Source organism: Piliocolobus tephrosceles, chromosome 10 (assembly GCF_002776525.5).
Source record: "Piliocolobus tephrosceles isolate RC106 chromosome 10, ASM277652v3, whole genome shotgun sequence".
Lineage (NCBI taxonomy): Eukaryota > Metazoa > Chordata > Mammalia > Primates > Cercopithecidae > Piliocolobus > Piliocolobus tephrosceles.
In genome coordinates, this window is record NC_045443.1 from 44,410,066 (window position 1) to 44,428,371 (window position 18,306).

General features: G+C 38.9%; 1 pseudogene; it reads right to left on the minus strand.

Annotated features, from left to right (window-relative positions):
• Nucleotides 1-917: 917 nt before the first annotated feature.
• On the minus strand, nucleotides 918-1,330 carry LOC111555269 (annotated as a pseudogene).
• Between the last annotated feature and the right edge of the window lie 16,976 nt (nucleotides 1,331-18,306).

Consider the following 18,306-nt stretch of genomic DNA (forward strand, 5'->3'; position numbering starts at 1 on the left):
GAGCAAGACTCCATCTCATGAAAAAAAAAAGAAAGAAAGAAGAAAGAAAAAAGAGAAAGAAAACGCAATATATAGACACAGTGGAATATAAAAAAGAACAAAGGTATAAAAAAAGAACAAAGTTCTGTCATTTGAGGAACCATGGATGAGCCTGGAGGATATTATGTTACGTGAAATGAGCCAGGAACAGGAAGATAAATACATGTTCTCACTCGTATACGGAAGCTAAAAAAGTTCATCTCATGGAAGTATAGAGTAGATTAGTGGTTACTAGACGCTGGAAAGGGTAGAACGAGTGGAGAATAGCTTGAGGTTAGTTAGTGGATGCAAAAGTGCAGCTAGAAGGAATAAGTTCTAGTGTTCTATATCACTATAGTGGGACTATAATCAACAACAATTTACTATATACTTTCTTTTTTTTTGAAATCTCCTTGTCTATTTTATTTCCACTAGAAAAATACTATCTATATTAAATTTGGGTCCACTTTCTTCTTCTTGACCTCAAATTTAAACACTTAAATTTTACTCAAGTAAAAGCAGAATCACATACCTGACATGAAAACTAAATCGTTCACATCATTAGTTTGAATTAGATATGTTCTTGATTATTTCTCCAGAATAATTATTCTTCTTTCCTACCTGTTATTTCTCTTTTATGTATTGAGTAACTGTGTAATGGATATCTCTTTCCTATATTCAGTAATACAGGTGTAATTTAAAACAGTAACTGGATTCCTTCTCTAACCTTCAATTCATGTTCAACTCTCCCTATTATACGGTATTTCCATAATAACTTCAGATATTTTCATCAAGCTCACACTGTCATCAATTGTGAAAATTAAAAGGTTAATTAAGATGTTACATCACTTGTAAAAATTAAAATGTTAACAATTCCAGACTACAAAGTGCTGGCCCACTTACAGTGATGCTGTTGTCAGTGGTCCTTGGACAGCTACTGCTTCAATTTCAATTCGGCTACCTTTGGGCAAAGCAGCAACTTGGTAAGCAGCTCTAGCAGGAAAATTACTCTTGAAATACTGTTTGTAGATTTCATTGACAGTATTGAAGTCATTTATGTCAGCCAGAAGAACAGTTGTTTTCACCACATTAGTGAAGTCACAGCCTGCAGCTTTCAGAATTTCACCCATGTTTTAAAGAGCTTGTTTAGCTTCTTCTGCTACCCTTCCTGACACAAGCTGTCCACTTGAAGGGTCCATGCCTATCTGTCCTGAAATGTAAATGGTCTTGTCGACTAACACAGCTTGACTATAGGGTCCAATGGTCCCTGGGCTTTCACGGTGCTGATCACCGTTTTGATCAAGGACGACATGGCTAAGTCTTCCCTCTTGCAGCCCCTTCAGGAGAAGAAGCCCCAGCACCAGCCTTGCTCACGTCTCGTGGGACTTACTATGTATTTTCAAGTAGCTAGAAGAGTAGATTTTAAATGTTCTCAACACAAAGAAATGATTAATGTTTGAGGTGATAGATATGCTAATTACCCCGATTTTATTATTACATATTTTATACTTGTATGGAAATACCACAGTGTACCCCATTAATATGCACAATTATTAAGTGAAAATTAAAAATAATAATACATTTTCACTGTTTACATTTAAAATATTTACATTCTGTCCCTTAAACATACTTTGTCTGTAGACTGATTCTGAAAACTGAAAACAGAACGTGTTAATATTATTCACAGTCTATGAACATGTGAACATTATTCACTGAAGAATCAAATAATAATATTTGATTCATGAAAAAATGAAATATAATTTCTCTGTCAGCACACTTGAAGGGTCTATTTTTTCTTACACGCTATAAATTGCTAGAAACACTACAACATTTTAGTTTGATTTATATTTGGACCAACACTTTCTTATAAGATTTCTGTTTTTCTTAAAGCTTCTACAGTTGAATTTGTTGGAGGAGTGGAGGGAGTTTCTGTTCTCCAAAGGATATGTTTGCTAGAATATAGAAATCAAAATAGTTATAACAAAAATACTCTGAAAATTAACAGTATGATTTCCAAGTTTTGTTCCCTCAAATCTCATGTTGAAATGTAATCCCCAATGCTGGAGGTGTGCCCTGGTGGGAGGTGTTTGAGTCATGGGGGTGGATCCTTCATAAATGGCTTGGTGCTCTCCCCATGGAAATGAGTGAGTTCTCACTCTGAGTTCACACAAGATCTGGTTGTTTAAAAGAGTGTGGTGCTGGGTGCGGTGGCTCATGCCTGTAATCCTAGCACTTTGGGAGGCTGAGACGGGCAGATCACCTGAGGTCAGGAGTTCGAGACCAGCCTGGCCAACATGATGAAACCCCGTCTCTACTTAAAATACAAAAAATTAGCTGTGCGTGGTGATACATACCTATAATCCCAGCTACTCGGGAGGCTGAGGCAGGAGAATCGGTTGAACCCAAAGTGGAGGTTGCAGTGAGTAGAGATCATGCCATTGTACTCCAGACTGGGGGAAAAGAGGGAGTCTTCATCTAAAAAAAAAAAAAAAAAAAAAAAAGAGTGTGGCAAGTCCTGCCACTTTTCTTTATAAATGACCCAGTCTCAGGTATTCTTTTATAGAAAAGCAAAATAGACAATTAATAACCTATAAATTTTTTCAGGAATTTTTCTTATGTTCCTGTCTTGCTTCTCAGTGCAGCTTGATGAATGTTGGATCGAAATTTGACCTTATATTCTCAACCTAATTCTCAAATATGTGTTTAACTCTGGGAAATGTAAACTGTCAGGTTAAGATCTCCTAAAAACTTAAGGAAGAATGCTATAAGGCAGAATGTCTTTGAGAATCAGTCTCTTTTTTTGATATGAAGCATACAAAGCATTGAAAAACACAAAAGGGACAGTGCTTGGATGAACCATAAGAACAAATTTTTCTGTGGGCATAACTCTTGTATGTACATCATGGAAATTACCCTAAGTCATTGCCAGTATCTTCTTAATGTCAACTCTGATGGTACTAATCTTTACAGAATTTTAAATAGAAGGCTTTAAGTAACACTTCAACTGTTAAGTTAACAAAGGAGGGGAAAGGAAAACTAGCCTACTATGAGCCATGCACATATACTGTCTTGGTGGTTTTATATGTGAATATTATCCAATTATATTTAAGATGTATTATTAATTACATTCTATTTATATTTAATATGCTGTTATATAACATATTTATTTAGGTCAAGAAGAGGTGACCCACCCTGCCTGAGAGTCGAAATCACCTTCCCCTCTGCCTTCTTTTTCTTAGTTATGATGGCGTCTGACCCTCTCGCTGGTTTGAGCCGCACTGTATAACCCTGCTTCCCGACGTGCTGCCCCACAGCCTTCCACTGTTGTTAGTGTTCATTCTTCCTTCTGTTCTCTCTCAGCTCCGATTCTTAGATCCTTGAATCTGCTTTAATTCATCTCTTTTGAAAACTTCTAGTGCTGTTCTTGGATCTGATATTTAATGTCAGCTTTCCTTTTGAATTCCCCTGACTTGAGCCCCAGATTATCACAGCCAGAAGGGGCTCAGTGTCAGCTAGATCAATGGTTCTAGCCTGCAGCATTTCACAGAGACGCTGCAGTTATTAGAAGAGTCTTAGAACCCGTATATATTTATAGGTATTTTTCCTTTCAGTGGGCAACAAAATTGACACCTTTATAATGTGGTATTCATGATTTTCTGAAATTAAGAAGAGTTTTCATACTCTAAAAAACTGGGAACCACTGATTTACACCAGGCTCCTCATTGAACAAATTTTAAAACATTAAAAGCTCAGAAAGTTATTTGTTTTGTCCAAGGTCATACAGTGGGTTAGGATCTTATTGGGACTCAGGTGTAAGGATCGAACTCTCAACCATCAACCCATTCCTCTTTCCAGTACCTTAACTCCCGAAATACCCTAATCCTCGCAGTTACATAGCAGCTCCCACAGACTCTCCTGCATGGGGGAGTAATGGGTCGTCATCTGAGTCAGACCAAATTGTGAGGAAGCAACTTCTCCCTCCACAGTAAATGTTGAGCTTTACTGAAAAGTACTACTAGGATGTGATAAACAAACAAATATCCTTAGAGATTATACGTATGTTTTAAATAATCAGCCCATCTTTTTTCAGAGAATCTTATCTTACCCCCTCCCCCTGTTGTAGGTAAATAAGCAGCCCTAGATCCCGCAGGTCATTTATGAGACCCAGGGAAGCGGCCTACCTATAGGTTTCCCAGAAATGAGAGTCTCAGGACTAAATTCCTTTGGGTATCAGAGATTTGGAATTGAAACTCCAAGAAATGAAGAAAAATGTTCAGAAAGGCGATGATGAAATGTTGTGACTGGCGGACATTTTTTTTTTTTTTTTTTGAGACGGATTCTCACTCTGTTGCCCAAGCTGGAATGCAGTGCAACTTCTGCCTTCCCAGTTCTCGGCTCACTGCAACCTCTGCCTTCCGGGTTCCAGCGATTCTCCTGCCTCAGCCTCCCGAGCAGATGGGATTACAGGCACATGCCACCACACCTGGCCAATTTTTGTATTTTTAATAAACAGGGTTTCACCATGTTGGCCAGGCTGGTCTTGAACTCCTGACCTCAAGTGATCTGGTGAACATTTTGAACTACAGGCCTACAGAGAAAGAGAATGAGAATGATAGGGAGAGGGGAGAGAGGGAGAGAGAGAAAGAATTCACAAGGGAAAATGCATATGAGGGCCTCGTGGTTCCAGAGAGAAAGGGACAGAAAAAGAAAAGGAGAGAGGATGCCCTGGAGAGCACCTTAGATGCAACATTTCTGGTTCCCAGTTCCTGTCATAGGGGCCCTGCTCCTCTTGGATTTCAGGAGCTTTCTAGATTCTAAAATAAGCTCTTTAGGCCAGGTACGGTGGCTCATGCTTGTAATCCCAGTGCTTTGGGAGGCCGAGGCAGGAGGATCACTTGAGCCCAGGAGTTCAAGACCAGCCTGGCCAGCACAGCGAGACTCTGTCCGTACCAAAAATAAAAAACATTAGCCAGGTACGGTGGTGCGTGCCTGTGGTCCCAGCTACTTGGGAAGCTGGAGAGGGAGGATCACTCGAGCCCAGGATCTTGAGGCTACAGTGAACTGTGACTGTGCCACTGCTCTCCAGCCTGGGCAATAGCGAAACCCTGTCTCTGTAATTAAAAATAAAATAAGCTCTATACTTACGTTGATTTGAGTGGGATTTTGGTGTCTGTATCAGTGGTCAGCTCTGTGGAAACAAAGTCAGATCTCATGAATACCTTAGAGTTCCCATAGCTTGAGAGACAGTGATGCAATACTATTTCATGCTGAGGCTGCCTCGTTAGAAAAAGAAGGACAAGAGCACTTCAGCTGTAACAGGCACTGTCCCCAACACACATCAGTGCTAATGACAGGTACTGGGTGGGCAGACAACTAAGATACAAGACTCTCAGTACACAGCAGAGTCTGTGGTACCAGCCACAGGACTGTGCAGAGACCTCATCTCAATCCCAAATATTTCTGAATCTCATTGTGGTTCAGAAGAGGCCTCTCTCTAAGCACTTGAGAATGGAAGTGAAAGTTCTATATAATCACTCTGGCATCCTTCATTTCAGTGAAAAAATGATTTTGAGATTTGTCTTGTACGAGATACTTAATATGAAACTTCTAGTTCTAAGGAGATTTAGAAAAAGAGAAAAGTGCAATATGTGTATATATTATATATGTTTTACATAGTAACCTTTGTATATATAAAATGCATATGTAAGATGTACATATAATATATGTTATATAGTACGTGGATATATTCACCACACACATTTGTATGCATGTTATTCTCAAGGGCAAGAAGTAAAAGTAACAATAAATAGTAATACTTTTTCAGTGTAAATATAGAAAGAATCAGCAAAGTCTTTCATTGTTGAAATAAAAAATAAAGAAAGGGGAGGCAAAGCAAGATTATAGTTTAACAGAAATGTGGAAGAAAGACATAAAAACAGAAGGTGCCCAGGTGTGGTGGCTCATGCCTGTAATCCCAGCACTTTGGGAGGCCAAAACAAGAGGATTGCTTGAGGCCAGGAATTCAAGACCAGCCGGGCAACAGAGCAGGACCCCATCTCTAAAAAATAATTTAAAAAATTAACTGGGTGTGGTGGCCCTTGCCTGTAGTTCCAGTTACTTGGGAGGTCAAGGTGGGAGGATTGCTTGAGTCCAGGAGGTCAAGGTGCAGTGAGCCATGATCACACCACTGCACTCCAGCCTGGAGAACAGAGTGAAAGCATTTCAAAATAAAAAATAGGCCAGGCATGGTGGCTCACGCCTCTCATCCCAGGACTTTGGGAGGCCCGGGTGGGTCACCTGAGGTCAGGAGTTTGAGACCAGCCTGGCCAACATGGCAAAACCCTGTCTCTACTAAAAATACAAAAATTAGCCAGGTGTGATGGCACACACCTATAATCCCAGCTACTCAAGAAGCTGAGGCAAGAGAATCGTTTGAACTCAGAAGGTGGAGGTTGCAGTGAACCAAGATCATGCCACTGTACTCCAGCCTGGGTGACATAGAGAGAATCTGCTTTTATTTAAAACAAAACAAAACAAAACCAAAACAAAACAAAACGGCTGGGCGCGGTGGCTCAAGCCTGTAATCCCAGCACTTTGGGAGGCCGAGGCGGGCGGATCACGAGGTCAGGAGATCGAGACCATCCTGACTAACATGGTGAAACCCAATCTCTACTAAAAAAATACAAAAAACTAGCCAGACGAGGTGGCGGGCGCCTATAGTCCCAGCTACTCGGGAGGCTGAGGCAGGAGAATGGCGTAAACCCGGGAGGCAGAGCTTGCAGTGAGCTGAGATCCAGGCACTGCACTCCAGCCTGGGTGACAGAGTGAGACTCTGTCTCAAAAAAAAAAAAAAAACAAACAAACAAAACACCAACTAATTAGTTAATTTAAAAAATTAAAGGAAAAAGGGAGATTGTTAATAATGGCCAAGATTCCTAAAAGAAGAGTACGTCCTAATTAATCTATATGAGAAGAGATAACAGCCCCCCAGAAAGAAATAGGTAAAGAGCATGATGCTATGATTGGAAACCTCAGAGGTACAATGTTGTAGTTAAAATCTGCCCTTGGCTTTAAAAATATCAGGAAAATAAGCAAGGGAAATTGTGTGAAATAAGTTATTGATATTTTAATAAGCAAATATATTAGAAACATTGAAATATCTTTAAAATAGCACCTCTATACCATACATCCTAAGTTGCTTAGAGAATTGGCTAATGGGTTTAAGGAAACTCTTATCATTATGTTCAGGGCACACTGGATGCATTATTTCAGAAAGTTGTCAAAGGAGGAAAAAAATAAGAAAAAATGAGCTCTTGGGGACCTAATTTCTTCTTATTCTCCTTCCTAAGAAAGACCTCTCAACTACGTGAAGACTATTGGATGGATCTCTATTATTCTAGACATGCTAACTTGAAACTAGAGAGTCAGCGCTTCTGTTTTCCACTCCCCCCACTTCCATTACTCCCCAAATCCTGGGTGATTTGGCTTCCCAGAATTGCTCAGATTTTGCTCCTTCTCATTGTAACAGTCATAGTCCAGGCTGCATCCCCAACCGATGGTGAGGAGTATTAAAATGTTAAGGACTGAGCCCAGGAGTATGACCTGGCACAAAGCAGGTATCACCATAATATTTTTTTTCTTCAACTTTTATTTTAAGTTCAGGGGTACATGTGCAGGATGTGCAGGTTTGTTACATAGGTAAATGTGTGCCATGGTGGTTTGCTGCACAGATCATCCTGTCACCTAGGTATTAAGCCCAACATCCATTAGCTATTTTTCCTGATGCTCCCCCCACCACACTCCCCTCTAAGAGACCCCAGTATGTGTTGTTCCCCTCCATGTGTTCTCATCATTCAACTCCCACTTGCAAGTGAGAACACATGGTGTTTGGTTTACTGTTCCTGTGTTAGCATGCCAAGGATAATGATTTCAACTCCATCCATGTGCCTGCAAAGGACATGATCTCGTTCCTTTTTGTGGCTGCATAGTAGTCCTTGGTGTATACTATAAGAGTTAAATAATACACTTTATTGCGAATTATTTATATATTACAGAGAATTTTTAAATTAAGGTTTTTCTGAGACAGGGTCTCCCTCTGTTGCCCAGGCTGGAGTGCAGAGGCACAATGATGACTCACTGCAGCCTCAACCTCCAAGGTTCAAGTGATCCTCTCACCTCAGCCTCCTCAGTAGCTAGGACCACAGGCATGAACCACCAGTCCTGCCTTTCCATGGAGATCTTTTCTGTTGCTGTTTTATAACCACATCCTCTTTCCTCTCACCTACATCCCCTCTTTAACCCCTGGCAGCTACTAACCTGCTCCTTATTCTATAATTTTGTCATTTTAAGAATGTTATGCAAATGGAATCATACCATACGTAATTTTGAGATTGACTCTAATCACTTAGCATAATTCTCTTAGATTCATCTAGGTTGTTGCATGTATCAATAGTTTGTTCTTTTTTGTTGCTGAGCAGTATTTCTTGGTATGAATGTCCTACAGTTTGTTTAAACATGTACAGTTGAAGGGCATCTGATAGATTGCTTCCAGCTTGGGGCCATTGTGAATAAAATTGCTATAAACATTAATGCATAGGTCTTTGTGTGAACACAAGTTTTCATTACTCTGGAAAAAATGCCTGACAGTGTAATTTCTGAGTCATATAGTAGTTGCATGTCTAGTTTTTTAAGAAACTGCCAAAATGTTTTCTGAACTCTACCATTTTACATTCCCAACAGCAAAGTATGAATAACCTAGTTTCTCTTCATCCTCTCCAGCAATTGCTGCTATCGTGATTTTTTAATTTTAGCCATTCTGATAGGTATATAGTGATATCTCATTATGGTTTTAATTTGCATTTCTTTGGTGGCTAATGATGTTGAACATCATTTCATTTGCCTATTTGCCATGTGTGTATCCTCTTCAATGAAATGCCTCTTCATGTCTTTTGCCTGCTTTCTAATTGGATTGTTTGTGTTTTTAATGTAGAGTTTTAAGATTTCTTAATATGGTATAGACATTAATGCTAATATTAGGACTGTGTGGTTTGCAAATATTTTCTCCAATTGCCTGTCTTATCAACTTTCTAACAGGATCTTTTGCACAGAAAGTTTTTTGTTTGTTTGTCTTTTTTTTTTTTTTTTTTTTTTTTTGAGATGGAGTCTCACTCTGTCACCCAGGCTGGAGTGCAGTGGTGCGACCTTGGCTCACTGCATCCTCTGCCTCCTGGGTTCAAGCAATTCTCCTGCCTCAGCCTCCTAAGTAGTTGGGATTACAGGCGTGCACCACGACGGCGAGCTAATTTTTGTATTTTTAATAGAGACAGGGTTTCACCATGTTGGTCAGGCTGGTCTCGAGCTCCTGACCTTGTGATCTGCCCGCCTTGGATTCCCAAAGTGCTGGGATTACAGGTGTGAGCCACTACACCTACTGGAAAGTTTTTAATTATGATGAATTCTAATTTATCAGTTTTCCCTTGTATTGATCATGTTTTTGTGTCAAGTCTATGAACTTTTGCCTAGTCCAAGATCCCAAATATTTTATATGTTTTTGTTTTCAAAAATTTTTACAGTTTCAGGGTTTACATTTAAGGCAGTGATCCATTTTGAATTACCTTTCTATTAAGCTGTGACAGTTAGGTCAAAGTTTATGTTTTTGCATTTGGATGATCTAATTACTCCAGCACCATCTGTTAAAAAGGCTGTATTTCCTCCATTGAATTGCTTTTGCACTTTGTTGAAAACCGGTTGGGCATATTTGTGTGGGTCTATTTCCTTTTCACGACCTATGTGTCTGTCCTTCCATCAGTGCCACACAGTCTTGATTAGTGTTGCTACATAATAATTCTTGAAAACAGGAACACTGATTATTCCCACTTCATTCTACTTTTTCAAAATGTTTGAACGATCATCGTTTCTTTGCCTTTTTATATAAATTTTCGAATTATCTTCTCTATACTATAAAAAATCATCCTGAGATTTGGATAGAAATCAGATTAAACCTATACATAAATTTGGAGGAAACTGATGTCTTTACTACACTGAGTTTTCCAATCCAGGAACATGGTACATCTTTCTATTTATATAGATCTTTGATTTCTTTCAGCACTATTACATAACTTTCAATTTGCGAGTGTCCTATACATGAGTTACTGGGTTTACACCTACATATTTTATTTTTTTCTAAACTATTATAAATGCTTTTTTGTTTGTTTGTTTTGTTTTTTTGAGATGGAGTCGCACTCTGTCGCCCAGGCTGGAATGCTATGGTGTGATCTCAGCTTATTGCAGCCTTCGCCTCCTGAGTTCAAGCAATTCTCCCGCCTCAGCCTCCCGAGTAGCTGGGACTTCAGGCGCGTGCCACCATGCCCGGCTAATTTTTGTATTTTCAGTAGACACGGGGTTTCACCATGTTGGCTAGATGGTCTTGATCTGCTGACCTAGTGATCCGTCCGCCTTGGCCTTGCAAAGTGCTGGGACTACAGGCATGAGCCACTGTGACCAATCAGTGGTATTTTATTTTAAATTTTGGTGTACATGTGTTCTTTGATAGTGCATAGAAATACAGTGGTTACTATTTTTTTGTTTGTTTGTTTGTTTTGTTTTGTTTTGAGACGGAGTCTTGCTCTGTCGCCCAGGCTGGAGTGCTGTGGCCGGATCTCAGCTCACTGCAAGCTCCGCCTCCCGGGTTTACGCCATTCTCCTGCCTCAGCCTCCCGAGTAGCTGGGACTACAGGCGCCCGCCACCACGCCCGGCTAGTTTTTTGTATTTTTTAGTAGAGATGGGGTTTCAGCATGTTAGCCAGGTTGGTCTGATCTCCTGACCTGTGATCCGCCCGTCTCGGCCTCCCAAAGTGCTGGGATTACAGGCTTGAGCCCCCGCGCCTGGCCATTGGTTACTATTTGTATGTTTATCTTGTATCCTGAGATGTCACTGAACTCATTTATTAGTTCTGTGAACGTTTTTGTATATTCCTTGGGATTTTCTATGTAAATAATTATGTTGTCTTCAAATAGAAACAATTTTATTTATTTTGTTCCAATTTGTGTGCTTTTTATCTTCTTTTCTTACCTAATTGCACAGTCTAGAACTTCCAGCACTATGCAGAATAAGAGTGGTGAGAGTGGACATATTTGCCTTGTTCCCAATCTTAGAAAGAATGCATTCAAATTTTGATTATTAAGTATGATGTTAGCTGCAGGGGTTTTGTGGATGCTGTTTATCAAGTTGAGGAAGTCTCCACCATTCCTAGTTTTCTAAGAGCTTTCGGTGTTTGTTTTTACAATAAATGGGTGTTGAATTTTGTCAAATGATTTTTTCTGCATCAGTTGATGCGAGCAGGTGATTTTTTCTTTGTTAGCTTGTTAATATGATGGATTACACCGACTGACTTTCAGATGTTGACTTTGTACTACTCAGGCATAAATACAAATGAAATAATGGCATTTGCAGCAACCTGGATGGAACTGGAGACCATTATTCTAAGCGAAGTAAACTCAAGAATGGAAAACCAAACATTATGTTCTCATTCTAAAGTGGGAGCTAAGCTATGAGGATGCAAAGGCATAAGAATGACACAATGGACTTTGGGAACTCAGGGGAAAGGGTGGGACGGGAGTGAGAGATAAAAGACTACACATTGGTTACAGTGTACACTGCTCTGGTGATGGGTGCACCAAAATCTCAGAAATCACCACTAAAAAACTTATTCATGTAAAAAAATTAATCCACACAATTTATAAAAATAAGTGAATAAATCTGTGAAATGTTAAAAAATGCTGAATTCTCCTTGCATCTTTTAATAAGCTCCACTTGGACATACTATAGAATTCTTTTTCTATATTGTTGAATTATATTTGTTAATATTTTGTAAAGGACTTCCACATGTTTATTAAAGAGGGATATTGCTCTGTGTTTTTCTCTTTTGGACTGTCCTGTTCTGGATTTGGTATCAGAATAATATTAGCTTCATAAAATGAATACAGAAGTACCCCGTTCTCTCCTATTTCTGCAATAGATTGTATACAATTGGTGTTTACTCTTCTTTAAATATTTGGTGTAATTCTCCAATGAAACCATCTGGTCTGGAGCTTTCTTTTCTGAAAGTTGTAAAATTACTAATTCAATTTCCTTAATAGTCATGGGACTTTTTGAATTATCTATTTCATATTGCATGAATTGTGGTAGTTTGTGTTATTTGGAGAATTAGTTCATACCATCTAAGTTGTCAGATTAATGTGTATATAATTGTTTGTAGTGTTCACTTATTATTTTTTGGTGTTTGCAGGATTTTTAGTGATATCACCTGTTTCATTCCTGATATTAGTAATTTATGTTTTCTCTCCTTGTTTTCTTTGTAAATCTTGCTACAGGTTAGTCAATTTTATTAATCTTTTGAAATAACTGGGTTTTTGTTTTGTTAACATTTTTGTTTTTCTGTTTTTAATTTCATTGATTTCTACTCTCATCTTCCTTATGTTTATTTTCTTCTTTATGTTTACTTTGGGTTTATTTTGTATTTCTTTTTTTAAGTTCTTGAGGTAGAAGCTTACATTATTGAGTTGAGACTTAACTTCTTTTCTAATGTAAGCATTTAGTCCTTACATTTCTCCCTCAGAACTACTTTACTTGTACACACAAATTTTGATATGTTGCAGGGTCATTTGTGTTTAGGTTAATGTATTTTTACATTTTAATATATTTTATCTTTGGCCTACGTGTTATTTGTAAATGTACTTAGTTTTCAAGTGTTTGGAGATTTTCCTGTTATCTGTTTGTGTTTTTAAAAAATACCAACAGGGTCTTGCTATGTCACCCAGGTCTTGAACTCTTGGGCTCAAGCAGTCCTCCTACCTCAGCCTCCCAAAGTGCTAGGATTACAGGTGTGAGCCACCATACACAGCCCTGTTATCTGTTACTAATTTCTAATTGAATTTCATTATTAGATAACAAGCTGTATGTTTTCAATTTTTATAATTTGTTGAAGCTTGTTTTCTCAGGATATCATTTTTATTGATGTGTGTTTAGTGGCTGATATGGTTTGGCTGTGTTCCCACCCAAATATCGTCTTGAATCATAGCTCCCACAATTCCCATGTGTCATGTGAGAGACCTGGTGAGAGGTAATTGAATCATGGGGGCAGGTCTTTCCTGTGCTGTTCTCATGATAGTGAATTAAGTCTCACGAAATCTGACCATTTTATAAAGGGGAATTTTCCTGCACAAGTTCTGTTATTCTTTCTGGTTGTTTTTTTTTTTTTTTTTTTTTTTTTTTTTGAGAAAAAAAAAAATAGTGCTGGGATTGCAAAGTGCTGGGATTACAGGTATGAGCCATCACACCAAGCTGCTGTTATTCTTTCTTGCTGCCACCAACACTTTGGGAGGCCAAGGCAGGTGGATCACCTGAGGTCAGGAGTTCAAGACCAGCCTGGCCAGTATGGTGAAACCTTGTCTCTACTAAAAATACAAAAATTAGCTGGGCATGGTGGCAGGTGCCTACAATCCCAGTTACTTGGGAAGGTGAGGTAGAAGAATTGCTTTAACCTGGGAGGTGGAGTTTGCGGTGAGCCAAGATCGCACCACTGCACTCCAGCCTGGGTGACAGAGTGAGACTCCATCTCAAAAAAAAAAAAAAAAGAAAGAAAGAAAAAAAAGAAGTGCCTTTTGCCTTCTGCCACGATTGTGAGGCCTCCACAGTCACATGGAACTATACATCCATTAAATTTCTTTTTCTTTATAAATTACCCAGTCTTGGGTATGACTTTATCAGCAGCATAAAAACAGACTAATACAGAGGCATTGAAGAGAACCTGTGTACTGCTGCTGTTTGGTATAGTGCTCTCTAAATGTCTATTTGATCTTGTTGGTTGATGGTGTTGTTGAGTCCTATATTCTTCCTGATCTTCTTTCTAGTTGTTAAGCCAGTTGTTGAGAGGGGTAGGTTGAAGTCTCCAACCATAATTGTGGATTTATCTATTTTTTTCTTTCAGTCCTATCAGTTTTGCTTCACCTATTTTCATCTCCATTGTTTGGTGCATACACATTTAGGATTACTATGTCTTTTGGTGGATTGACCCTTTTATCATTATATAATATCCCTCTCTGTCTCTGGTAATTTTCTTTTTTCTGAAGCCTAGTATACTTAATAATATATCTACTCTCGCTTTTTAAAATTAATATTTACATGATATATTTTTCTATCCTTTTGCTTTCATCTTGCCTATATCATTGTATTTGAAGTGAGTTTCTTGTAGACAGCATATAGTTGGGTCATGTTTTATAATCCACTGTAACAATATATTTTAATTGATGTATTCAGACCGTTTCCATTTACTGTAATTTTTTTGGTTTTGTTTTTTGTTTGATCTGTTTTCATTTGTCTTTCTTTTTCCTTTCTGAGAGTTACTCTTTTAGAATTCAATTTATATTTACCTGTAGCATTTTTTAGTGTATCTATTTGTATAACTTTTCTATTTTTAGGTGTTTTAGGTGTGACATAGTATATGCACAACTAATCAAAGTCTATTGAAGTTTTCATTTTACCAGTTTGAGTGAAGTATAAAAATTATGCCTCCCTTTACCCTCCCCTGCTTATAATAGTCTTAGTAATTTTTCTACATACAGTTAGGGTAATGTTATAGTACTTAGACAATATATAAATTTTTTTTTGAGACAAGAATCTCATTCTGTTGCCCAGGCTGGAGTGCTGCAGTACAATCTCAGCTCACTGCAACCTCTGCCTCCAGGGTTCAAGCGACTCTCCTATCTCAGCCTCCTGAGTAGCTGGGAGTACAGGCATGCACCAGAACGCCTGGCTAATTTTTGTGTTTTTAGTAGAGACAGGGTCTCACCATGTTGGCCAAGCTGGTCTCAAACTCCTGACCTCAAATGATCCACCCACCTTGGCCTTCTACAGTTCTAGGATTACAGGTATGAGCCACTGCACCCAGCCAATGTAAAATTTTTGTTTCTAGCATCAAACATGAGTTAGAAAATTCAAGAGGAGAAGGGAAGTTTATTGTGTTTACCCACATTTTTGCTTTCCATGTTCTTTCCTTCTTCCTAATATTTCAAGATTTCTTCTTTTATTATTTGCTTCCTGCTTTGGGAACTTTAGGTTATTTTTTTTAGGTCTTCTGGCAATAAATCCTTTAATTTTTTTTCCCCATCTGAGAATATATTCACTTCATCTTCATTTCTGAGGGATGTTTTTGCTGGTTATAGGACCTGAGAACAGTTGTTTTCTTTCAGTAGCTGAAGAATATGCCACTTCCTTCTGGCTTCCATGGTTTCAGACAAAAACTCACCTGTCATTTGAATTTTCCACTTAGTAGGTAAGATGTCATTTCCCTCTTGCTGCTTCCAAGGTATTTTGTTGTTGTTGTTTTTAGTTTTCAGAAGTTTGACTTTGTATATGTCTTGGTGTGGATTTCCTTAGGTTAACCTGTTTGGAATTTACTCAGCTTATTGAATCTGTAAGTTTATATCTTTTGTCAAATTTGTAGAACTTTTTTGCCAATATTTCTTTGAGTATGCTTTCAGCCTTGCCTTCTTTCTCCTCTCCTCTCCTTCAGGGACTTTGCTCAGCACATGAATATGAGATCTTTTGTTACAGTTTCACAGGTCCCTGAGACTATTTATTTGTTTATTTTCTCTTTCTTTTCAGGATTGGATAATTTCTATTGTTCTAACTTCAGTTTACTTATTATTTTGCCTGCTTCATCTCTTCTGTCATTGGGTCCACCCAGAGAGTTTTAAAGTTTTAGTTACTGTATTTCTCAGTTCTAAAATTTTCATTTGATTCCTTTTTATGTCTTCTATTTCTTTCCTGAAATGTTCTTTTTCTTTTTTAACTGATGCTCTCTTTTCATTTGTTTCAAGTGTGTTCATAATTGTTTGCTGACGCATTTTTATGAGTACTTTAAAATCTTTGTCAGATAATTCCAGTATCTTTGTTATCTCTCTGGTGGTGTCTATTGACTATCTTTTTAAAAACTTATTTGGAGATCTTCCTTGTTCTTGGTATTTTTTTTAATTGAAATCTGGACATTTGGGGGTACTATAAGACTCTGGAGCTTATTTAACCTTCATTTTTTCTGGCTTCCTCTGACACTACTCTGGCAAGGGAAGGAGAGGGGGCCACCTCATTAGTGCCAAGTGAGGGTATCCAGTAACTTTGGTGGCTGCTGAGGTAGGGAATCCTCTTTGCCACTGGGTATAGGTGAGAATTCTGGTTCCGCATTAGGCCTCCATTGAGATCTCCCTGGCTGGCTAGCACAGGGGTGCCCCATTATGTACCCTTACCAGAGTGCTGCTCCTTATGTATCTGCACTGCTCCTTATATACTCCCATTGTTATTATGGCAGAGATGTAGAAGGACCTCATTATGACTGGGTAGTGGTGAAACTCCTGACTCTCCACACTAGACCTCCTCTGACACCACCCTATTGGGGATGGAGAAGGGTGCCTTATTACTATTAGATGAGGATGGGAGTCCAGCTCCCCAACTGATTTCTCCGACACTACATGGGGAAGGCCTCATTACTTCCACGCAATAAAAGTCTAGGCTCTCTACTCAGCCTTTTCTGACATCATGCTGAGAGGGAGGTTTGGGCTCCTTTCTAAAGCCGTGCAAAGGTGGAAGTCTAGGCTCCTCACTCAGCCTTTGCTGGCATAGATAGGAATGGGACCAGAGATTTTTCTGTGGTATTTGTCTAGAGTAGAGCAGCTATTATCTCAAAGGTCTTTTGTCTTGCTAAGGTGTTGCTTTCCTGGTCCTTTCTCTCTCTCTCTCTCTCTCAACAGGGTTGTCCAGGCTAGTCTTGAATCCCTGGCCTCAAGCAATCCTCCCACCATGGCCCCTCAAAGTGCTGGGATGAGTTGTCAGGCCCAGCCTGGTCCTTTCTTTTGGCTAGAGAGAGCAAGTTTTTGTTGGGGCTTTTTTGTTTGTTTGTTTCTTTACACTCATTGGCATTTTCAGGTTGCTACCTTCTTCCGCTACAAGTCTGAGTTGTATGAGGGGAAAAGAAAAAAACCAGGGAGCTTCCCAACATATTGTTTCTTGGATTCTGAGGTCCCAAGTCAGTCTACCTTCTTATCTCACCTTTTAGAGTCTCCCTGTGTTTGATTTATGTATGCTGGACAGGATTTTCTTTTGTACTTAGTGGGAGGAATAGGGAAAGTACATCTATTCTGCCTTCCTACATGTGGAAGTCTTCACAGAGCATTTTAATACAGACAATAACAGTATCTACCTCATAGATACCTCAAAGGACTATTGTGGCAGTTAAGTAAGTTAATTGGACCACTGGAATAGTATCTGGCATATAGTAAGCCTTACACAAGTGTTAGTTCTTCTTATTATTAGATAAACAAAATAATGTGGTTGTTGAGGGAACAGATTCTGGAACCGGACTCCCAAAGTTTAAATCTCAGCTCTTACACTTAACAATTGTGTTATTTTACTTAATTTCTCTATGCCTAAACTTTCTCACTGTAAATGGTGATAATAATAATTTCTTCTTCACAGGATTATGGTGAGAATTAAAATAATTAATATATCTAAAGCACTTAGAAGATTGTCTGACATAGAATAAGTTCTATTTAAGTATTAGATATTATTATTTTAAACTAAAGTATTTTATTTTCTCCCCAAAATACCACCATGAAGTAAGTAGCAAGGCATCACTATCTTCATTTACAAGCAGAGAAATAGAAGTTCTGAGGCACACAGTGCCCTGCCCAAGGTTATAGAGATAATAAGTGGCAAAGTCAGCCTCAGTCACAGTTCTTCTGACTTCAAGTCAACATTGAGCTGAGGCTTGGCAAAAGTGCAGGGTGAAAATTGGTGTTCATGCTTAGAGAACGAGATGGGGGCTTAGATGGCAAACAGGCAAGAACAGAAATCATTCCTAAAACAGCATGACAGAAAGAAGACCTGAAGAAGATGGAGAGAGTGTGGCAAGAATGTGGTTGCTGGGCTAAGTCTGAATGTTAAAGAAATCACCACTGCACTCCAGCCTGGGCAACAGAGCGAGACTCCACCTCAAAAAAAAAAAAAAAAAAAAAAAAGAAATCACCTAGATTGTTTCCAATGAGAGACTTCTGCCCCAAAATGCATTCCATCAGTGCCTCCTATTCACAGGGTAGCGAAGGGTGTCCTAGTAGCTTGCCACTTCCCCCCACGCACCCCCCAGGTGGTTTTTCTGCTGTTAATAGCTCAAGAGCCTAGTTCCAAGAAAAAGCAAAGGCTGCACCTTCTTTGGTTCAGAATGCCCTCAAGTCTGACTC